This window comes from Aedes albopictus, chromosome 2, assembly GCF_035046485.1.
Source record: "Aedes albopictus strain Foshan chromosome 2, AalbF5, whole genome shotgun sequence".
Taxonomy (NCBI): domain Eukaryota; kingdom Metazoa; phylum Arthropoda; class Insecta; order Diptera; family Culicidae; genus Aedes; species Aedes albopictus.
In genome coordinates, this window is record NC_085137.1 from 269536396 (window position 1) to 269545003 (window position 8608).

Sequence of the window (8608 nt, forward strand, 5' to 3'; positions counted from 1 at the left end):
GTTGCGTAGTCCTGCCTCCCTAGCGAGTGATTTAACCCACTGACGATGATGGTGACCAAAACCGGATCCAGCGGGATGAATGACGCGGAGATTGTGCGCCATACAATTGCCCAGTAGCAAAAAGCAGAGGACAACTGTGCATCATTGCGAATCCCGAAGCTAGACCAGAAATTGCTCTTCCGGAAGATGTGGTACATATCTGCTAATAACGGTGGCTTGTAATTTTGTTTTAGTGGTAGAATGAAGAAGCTCAGCTTATCGAATGTGAATAATGGCATGAATAGAGAATTGATTTTGTATATAGAATGATAACTTTGTGTTTTGGTATTTACCGTAGTCAAAATGTAAAGGAAATGAATTACAAAAAGAAAAAAAAAATCAGGTTGTTTATAAAGATTCACCTATTCACTTCTCCACGCTGAAGTATATATTTTTTTTCAATGGTTCTAGTTGTTCTTAAAGTCTATTAGAGAGCCTCTGGGGATTCTTTCTGCAGGTCCCTCTGGAGATTGCTCCAGCAGCTTCTCTTCGGCTGCTCCATATGGTTAACCCTCCTCTGAGGATTCCCCCAGGAGTTTCTTCTGGAGATTCTTCCTGAAGTTCCCTCCGGGCAGTTCCCTATAAGATTCCTCAAAGAGTTCACACTGAGGATTCCTCCAGGCGCTCCCTCTGGAGATTCTTCCTGAAGTTCCCTCCGGGATTCCTCCAGAAGTTCCCTGGGGATTTTTCCAGGAGTTCCCTCTGAAGATGCCTCCAGGAGCTCCTTCTATTACTTCAGGAGTTCCCAATGGGGATTCCGCCAGAAATTCTTTCTAAAGATTCGTCCTGGAATTCTTAACGGAGGTTTTTCCAGGAGTCTTCTGAGAAATACTACAAGAATATCTTTCGAGAATTGCCTCTCAATCTTCAGAGGAAGTTCCTCCAGGATTTTTTTCCAAGATTTCCTCCAGAATTACTTCAGACTCTAGAAGTTTCCTCTGAGGATTCCTCCAGTAGTTCCCTTTAGAAATTTCTCCGGAAGTTTCATCTGGGGATTCCTCCAGGAGTTCCGTTCAAAGATTCCTTCAGGAATTCCTTCAAGGAGTCATGCAGGAATCACTCAAAGACATCTTCAGGAATTCTTTTCAGGATTCCTACAAAAATTCCTTTAAGATTTCCTTCCAAGATTACTTCAAGGATTCCTTCAAATATTTATTCAAGGATACCTTCAGGTAATTCCTATTGTGTCTTCAGAATGTAAAATAAACGACTTGTTCGTTTGATTTGTGAACAGAAAGTGAAAATTTTATTTGAATAAAAGTCATGGCTTACTACGCTATACTCTAACACTCCTCCTTAAGCTAGGACTCCTATGGCTTCACGATTCTTCTCCAGCTTGGTACGCAATAGTGGTTTCGTGAGACCATCGGCGAGTTGATTATCCGATTCGATTTAATTAATGTTGACTACTTCTCTTTCCAGTGCATCCAGAATAAAATGGTGACGGATGTCAATATGCTTGGTCCGAGGGTTGTAGCCACCGTTCCTGGCTATCGCAATGGTGCTCTGGTTGTCGCAATCTATTGTGATTGGGCAACTTGCTTGAAATTGTCCAGTCAGACCTTGCCACCACGATGCTTCTTGGACAGCAGCGGAAAGTGCCATATACTCTGCTTCGCAGGTTGATAAGGCAATCGTCGGTTGGCGCTTGCAGCACCACGAGATAGCTGCTCCTTGCAGCGTGAAGATGTAGCCGCTGGTGGATTTGCGGTCATCCACGTTGGCTGCCCAGTCCGCGTCACTGTAGCCTTTGATGTCGCTGTCGCCGCCCTGGCGATATATCAGCTTCAGCGCCGATGTTCCTCGCAGATATCGGAAAAGCGTTTTCACGGCACTCCAGTGTTGCATTCCGGGATTCGAGTTGTACCGGCTCAACTGATTGACCGCATACAGGATGCCCGGCCGGGTACATTGAGCGAGGTACATCAGGCTTCCAACCGCTTCTTGGTACGGAATGTTGGCCATTTGCTCCGTCTCCTGAGTTGTCTTTGGGGACATATCCTTCGTGAGCCTGTCGTTCATCGGCACCCTCGCTGGCTTGCAGTTCGCCATGTTGAACTTTGTCAGCATCGCCTCCACGTATGCCTCCTGGTCCAGCGCTATGGTTCCGTCCGACCGGGTAATTCGGATTCCGAGGCAGTTCTTCGCTGCGCCAAGATCCTTCATGCGGAAATGGCCACTCAGGAACGCTTTGGTTTGCGCTGTCCATCCATTGTCGTTCGAAAAAATCATGACGTCATCCACGTAGACTGCCACGAAAATCATGCTGCCTTCTTCGATGCGATAGTACACGCATGGATCGTACTTCGCTTGAGTCAGCCCAAACTCCTTCAGCATCTGGTCCAGCTTTTTGTTCCAAACTCGACTGGACTGCTTCAGCCCGTACAGGGCCTTGTTGAGACGGCACACCAAGGATGGATTCCGACAATCGACGAATAACGGAGGCTGCTCCATGTAGATTTCCTCCGCCAGGTCTCCTTGGAGAAAAGCGGATACCGCGTCCATCTGCTGGATGTCCAGGTTGTGCTTCGCCGCCATGGCGAACAGATATCGTAGCGAACTGTGACGAACCACCGGGGAGTATGTTTCGTCATAATCTACCCCCTTTCGCTGCGAAAATCCCTTGATGACCAGCCGCGCCTTATGTCGGTCAAGGTTCCCGTCAGCATCCAGCTTCGTGCGATATACCCACTAACGTGGTTCAAAAAATCGTTTTTTCTCCACACCGCTTATTCGATTCATAACCAGATTCTATGCCTTCTTGCAAAATTTGAAGTCAATTGGTTGAAAATTGAGACTGCACAAGCCCTTCAAAGTTTGTATGGGAATTACTATGGGAAAACGATGTTTTTGATTCTATCGAACGTAGTATTTTCCCAAGTGCCCTAGATCGTTAGTAGAACCATCGTACTCCTAGGTTACTCTATCAGCTACAATTTTGCCGAAGACCGCATTCAAATCGCATGCCTCATTAATTAGTTACCGATTTTTATCCAGAATTGAAATCTTTACTCATGATGTTAAAACTAAACGGTGGGCATCACTGCATTTTGCAGTGAAACATAGTAGCCATGATTTCAGCGTGCTATCTTTATATATATGCAGCAATGTTGCCTGCTGGGAAGCTGGAGGATCATTGCTAAAGTGTGTCTAGTTGGATACAAATCGATAACTAATTAATGAGGCGTCCGATTTGAATGCGGTCTTCGGCAAACTTGTAGCTGATAGAGTAGCCCAGGAGTACTAAGGATCAACTAACCCTCAAGGGTACTTGGGGAAATGCTATGGTCGATTGAATGAAAAACTTCGTTTTCCCATAGTAATTCCCATACAAACTTTGAAGGGCTTGTGCAGTCTCAATTTTCAACCAATTGAACTCAAATTCTGGGAGAAGGCATAGAATCTGATTATGAATCGAATAAGCGGTGTGGAGCAAAAACGATTTTTTGAACCACGCTAATACCCACTTGCAACGGATCGCCTTCCTGCCCTTAGGAAGTTCCGTCAAGGTCCACGTTTCGTTGGATACATGGGCGTCGTACTCCTCCTGCATGGCCACCTTCCACTTGTCCGCATCGTCGCGACGTATCGCGTCATGGTGCGTTACCGGGTCGTCGGGCATCGCTTGTCACTCGTCACTCTGCTGCTGAGATGCCATACCGGCTAACTGGCCTGAGGTCTCAGGTCCCAGGGGTGGACCGCTTGCTTCCTCACTCGCCACATCGGAACGGTTGATGCCATCGGTTGCAGGAATCTGGGGAAAATTAGAACGAGGCAAGCCTTTGCTCGAAATTGCAAAATCCTTATACTTGCCTGGAAGTATGTGCTCCCGACCACTGCGCCTCAACACCTGTGACGGAGGTGGATTTAAAGTTTGGTGTGGAGGGAGCACAGTGATGTCAGTCACAGTATCGGCGGAAGAACTACTTATGTTGCTTGGTGCTTCTTCGAAATCTTCATCGTCCCAATCGCTTTCCTCGACTTCAACTCGGCCAGTTGCGTCATCCTCGAGATTCGGATGGCCGCCGAGCGCTTCTTCGGTGTCCGGAGATAGTGATACCGCTTCTTCAACGTCTAGCTTGATAACCGTTGGCTTCGCGGGCTTGCTGCTCTTGACTGCCGCCGCCGGGGTTCCAACGTCGCCCTCGTTGATGAACCTGACGTCTCGGCTTCTCGAAACTATCTTCGTCACTGGGTCGTATACACGGTAGCCTTTCGTGTCCTCGTCGAATCCGACCAACCGGCAATCGTGGGCCTTTGCATCCCACTTACGCCGCTTCTGTTTTGGGACATTGGTCCCAAAGATCCGAACGTTCGACAAATCTGGCTTCTTTCCGCTCCAGCACTCTTCGGGTGTCATACCATGACCACATGGGGCAGCAGGGACGGATGTCCTGGGGCCTGACGCACCCCCCCGCTTGCGAGTCAGCCGCGTAGTTGCCGGCTAAGAATAGGACTACTAACCCCAATTCAAGCTGTCCAGCGACCCGTGCCGAGGAATGAGTGATCGAGGGGGTGAAAAAGATGCTCGATCTTTAACGGAGCCTGTGGGGCACCTGGGCACCCCCCACAGTAAGCTGTCCCTTACCGCGTTAATGCAGAGCTCTGGCGTGGTGGACATTCTTTCTCGTGCGACTCGTGGGAATAAAATATGAGTAAACAAATTTCAAAATCAAGTGCAACAGGTAGTAGTGGTGCGATCAACCCCTTCGCAAGAAGCGGGTTGATGCGGTCTCCAACAAGGAGAAGCGAGGAGTCAGGTGCTGGAAGCTGCTTACGCAGCTCAAGCGTGGGAGCTCCTGTCCACTCCACGGCAAGCCAGCCGGCGGAGGTTATGGACGGAGCATTGTTGCTGAGGGCCATCAGCCAAGTAGCAGGAAAAAGACGGCCCGCATTGGAGGTAGCTTAGCAGCAGCTTGGCAAAATTATCGACTTCGCGACGTCTAAGTCGAATATAAGCAAGGACCTGAAAACGGCCTTGCTTCGGCTTAGAGCGTCAGTCGATGAGGCCAAGCAGGAGCACGCGGTCGCGTTGCTGGCTGCGGCAGCGGCAGAACCCGCAAAGGATAAAGCGTCTTAGCTTACGCAAACAGAGGCCTTCTCCTTCGCGGGTAGTCCGAAGAGTGTGGAAGCGAATGCTCGTGACAAACGTGACAAGCATTCGCAGAAGCGGGCGAGGCAGCCGTCAGGTGAGGAGCTGTCTGGCGGTGCCCGCAAGGCCAGGCGCATAATAACCCCGAAAGCCGGTGGTTATGCCGGAAAGTCGGACCCCAGCCAGGGTTCCCGAAAAGCTGAGAAGGGTGGGCCTGAAAAGGCCGGCCCGTCCCGGAATGATGGGAACAAGGGGTTGCGACCAATGGTGGGCCCTCAGCAGCCACAGAGCAGGGCGATCCAAGGAGAGGACCCTCCTTGGACAAAGGTAGAGCGGAAGAGGAAGAAGAAGGTGAATCCGCAGGCAGAAGTGCAGGTCGCCAAGCCAAGGCGTAGGAAGGCAGGTGCCAGGCGCGAAAAAGGTGACGCTGTCGTCATCAAGACCGAACAGTCGGAATACTCGGACTTCTTGAAGGCGATGAGGTGCGACGCCAAGCTTGAGGGTCTTGGAGTCGACGTACGCAGTATCAGACGTACTCGTACGGGCGAAATGATCCTGGAGCTTAAGCGCGAGAAGGATCACAAGGGCGCCGCCTACAAGAGGCTGGCAGAAGAGGTCCTTGGTGATGGAGTGGAGGTGAGGGCTCTTACGCATGAGGCGACTCTGAAGGTCAAAGACCTAGACGAGATCACCGAAGCGGAAGAGCTCGTCACGGCGCTGCGGCAACAGTGCGATGTTCAGGTGGCCGCCACAGCCGTCAGGCTGCGGAAGGGGCCAGCAGGGACACAGATAGCTCTGGTTCAGCTACCTGTGGCGGACGTTAAAAAGTCCGTTAAAGTAGGGCGGATAAAGGTGGGCTGGTGCGTATGTCCTTTGACATTCCACGAGCCACTAGAGGTTTGCTTTAGGTGTCTGGAACCAGGACACAAGTCGTGGGACTGCAAAGGCCCCGACAGGCGCAAACTGTGTAGGCGATGCGGCGCTGAAGGTCATAAGGCCCAAAGCTGCACGAGTCCGCCCATCTGCATGATCTGTACCAGGAAAACCTCGAAAAACAGACATCCGATGGGTGGTCCAGGGTGCCCGGCCTATAAGAAAGCCACAGTGAACAACAAATCACAGTGCAGGTAACGCAGCTGAACCTGAACCACTGTGATGCGGCTCAGCAACTGCTTTGTCAGGCGGTTTCTGAGTGGGAGACGGATATCGCCATCATTTCGGACCCATACCGAGTACCCGCCGGCAACGGCAACTGGGCTTCGGATGGGACCAGGAAAATGGCGGCGATATGGACGACGGGTAAATACCCCGTGCAAGAGTTGGTGTCTACTACCTATGATGGCTTCGTGGTCGCCAAAGTAAACGGGGTCTTCTTCTGTAGCTGTTATGCGCCTCCGCGGTGGCCGATCGAGCGGTTCACGCAAATGCTGGACCGCTTCACGACCGTGCTAACAGGGCGAAGGCCGGTGGTAATAGCGGGTGACTTTAATGCCTGGGCTGTGGAATGGGGAAGCCGTTTCACGAACCAGCGGGGTCAGATCCTGCTAGAAACACTGGCCATCTTAGATGTCGACTTGGCTAACGTCGGTACCAAGAGTACCTATAGTCGAAATGGAGCGGAGTCAATTATTGACGTGACCTTTTGTAGTCCTGGCCTAACAAGTAGTCCGAACCGGAGAGTAGATGATGGCTACACTCACAGCGACCACCTGGCGGTTCGCTACAGTATCGACTACAACAACAGCAGACAGCGGATAGAAAAAGAGGCGGCTAGGCCAAGGCCAAGCCCTCGCAGGTGGAAGACATCATACTTCGACGAAGAGGTATTTAGGGAAGCGCTCCGCCGTGAGCGAAACTTAATCGGTTTAGACGGCGACGAGCTGGTAGCGGTGCTCTCACGTGCGTGTGATGCGACCATGCCTAGGCGAGTCCACCCTAGAAATGGGAGGCCACCGGCTTACTGGTGGACCGACGCGATTGCGGACCTGAGCCGCGCCTGCCTACGGGCTAGGCGGCGGATGCAGCGAGCACGATCAGAGGAAGAGCGAAACGAACGGCGGGTGGTGTTCGCCGCTGCAAAAGCCGCGCTCGAGACCGAGATAAGAGCAAGAAAAAAGGCCTGCTTTGAGGGTCTCTGTCAGAGTGCCAATACGAACCCGTGGGGTGATGCCTACAGGATTGTTATGGCCAAGACGAGAGGTGTGATGGCTCCTACAGAGCAATCTCCAGAGATGTTGGAGGGGATCATTGGAGGACTTTTTCCGCGTCATGATCCTAGTCCTTGGCCTCCTTTCGTAGGACAGCCGGGGACTGGGGCTGGCAATGAGGAAAGGGTCACCGATGTGGAACTTGCGGGGATAGCTAAGTCCCTTAGCGTAGGTAAGGCCCCAGGTCCGGACGAAGTTCCGAACCTGGCCTTAAAAGTAGCTATTGCAGAAGCTCCCGAGATGTTCAGGTCTGCTATGCAGAAATGCCTGGACGAGGGAGTTTTCCCAGAAGCTTGGAAGAGGCAGAGCCTGGTACTATTGCCAAAGGCGGGGAAACCACCCGGAGACCCGTCGGCATATAGACCAATATGCTTGATTGACACGGCGGGGAAGATGCTCGAAAAGATCATCCTCAATAGAATGTTGAAGTTCACTGAGGGCGTAAATGGTCTCTCGAGCAACCAGTATGGCTTCCGGAAGGGGAGGTCCACCGTAGACGCTATCTTGTCGGTTACAAAAACCGCCGAGAAAGCACTCGAGCCTAAGAGGAGGGGAATTCGCTTCTGCGGGGTAGTGACTCTGGATGTAAGGAATGCATTTAATAGCGCCAGTTGGGCTGCTATTGCCGATGCGCTCTTGCGGAGTACTTGTACAAGATTCTCGGAAGCTACTTCCAGAATCGCGTACTGGTTTACGACACGGAGGTGGGTCGGAAGTGCTTTCACATAACCTCAGGAGTCCCGCGAGGTTCCATCCTGGGTCCGGTGTTATGGAATGTCATGTACGACGAGGTGTTGAGGTTAGAGTACCCAGTGGGAGTGGTGATTGTCGGATATGCCGACGATATTACGCTCGAAGTCTACGGTGAAACGATCGAGGAGGTGAAGTTGACTACCGACCACTCGATCAAGGTTGTGGAGGCGTGGATGCGGTCCAGAAAACTGGAGCTGGCTCACCACAAGACAGAGGTGACGGTTGTTAACAACATGCAGTCGGCGCAGCAGACGGAGATCAGTGTAGGAGAGTGCACTATCCTGTCGAAGCGCTCTGTCAAGCACTTGGGTGTGATGATCGACGATAAGCTTACCTTCGGTAGCCATGTCGATTATGCCTGTAAAAGAGCCTCCACAGCTATTGCGGCACTGTCCCGGATGATGTCCAATAGCTCAGCGGTGTACGCCAGTAAGCGCAAGCTTCTGGCTAGTGTTGCTACGTCCATACTTAGGTATGGCGGCCCGGCGTGGGGTACCGCGCTAAGTACTGAATGCTA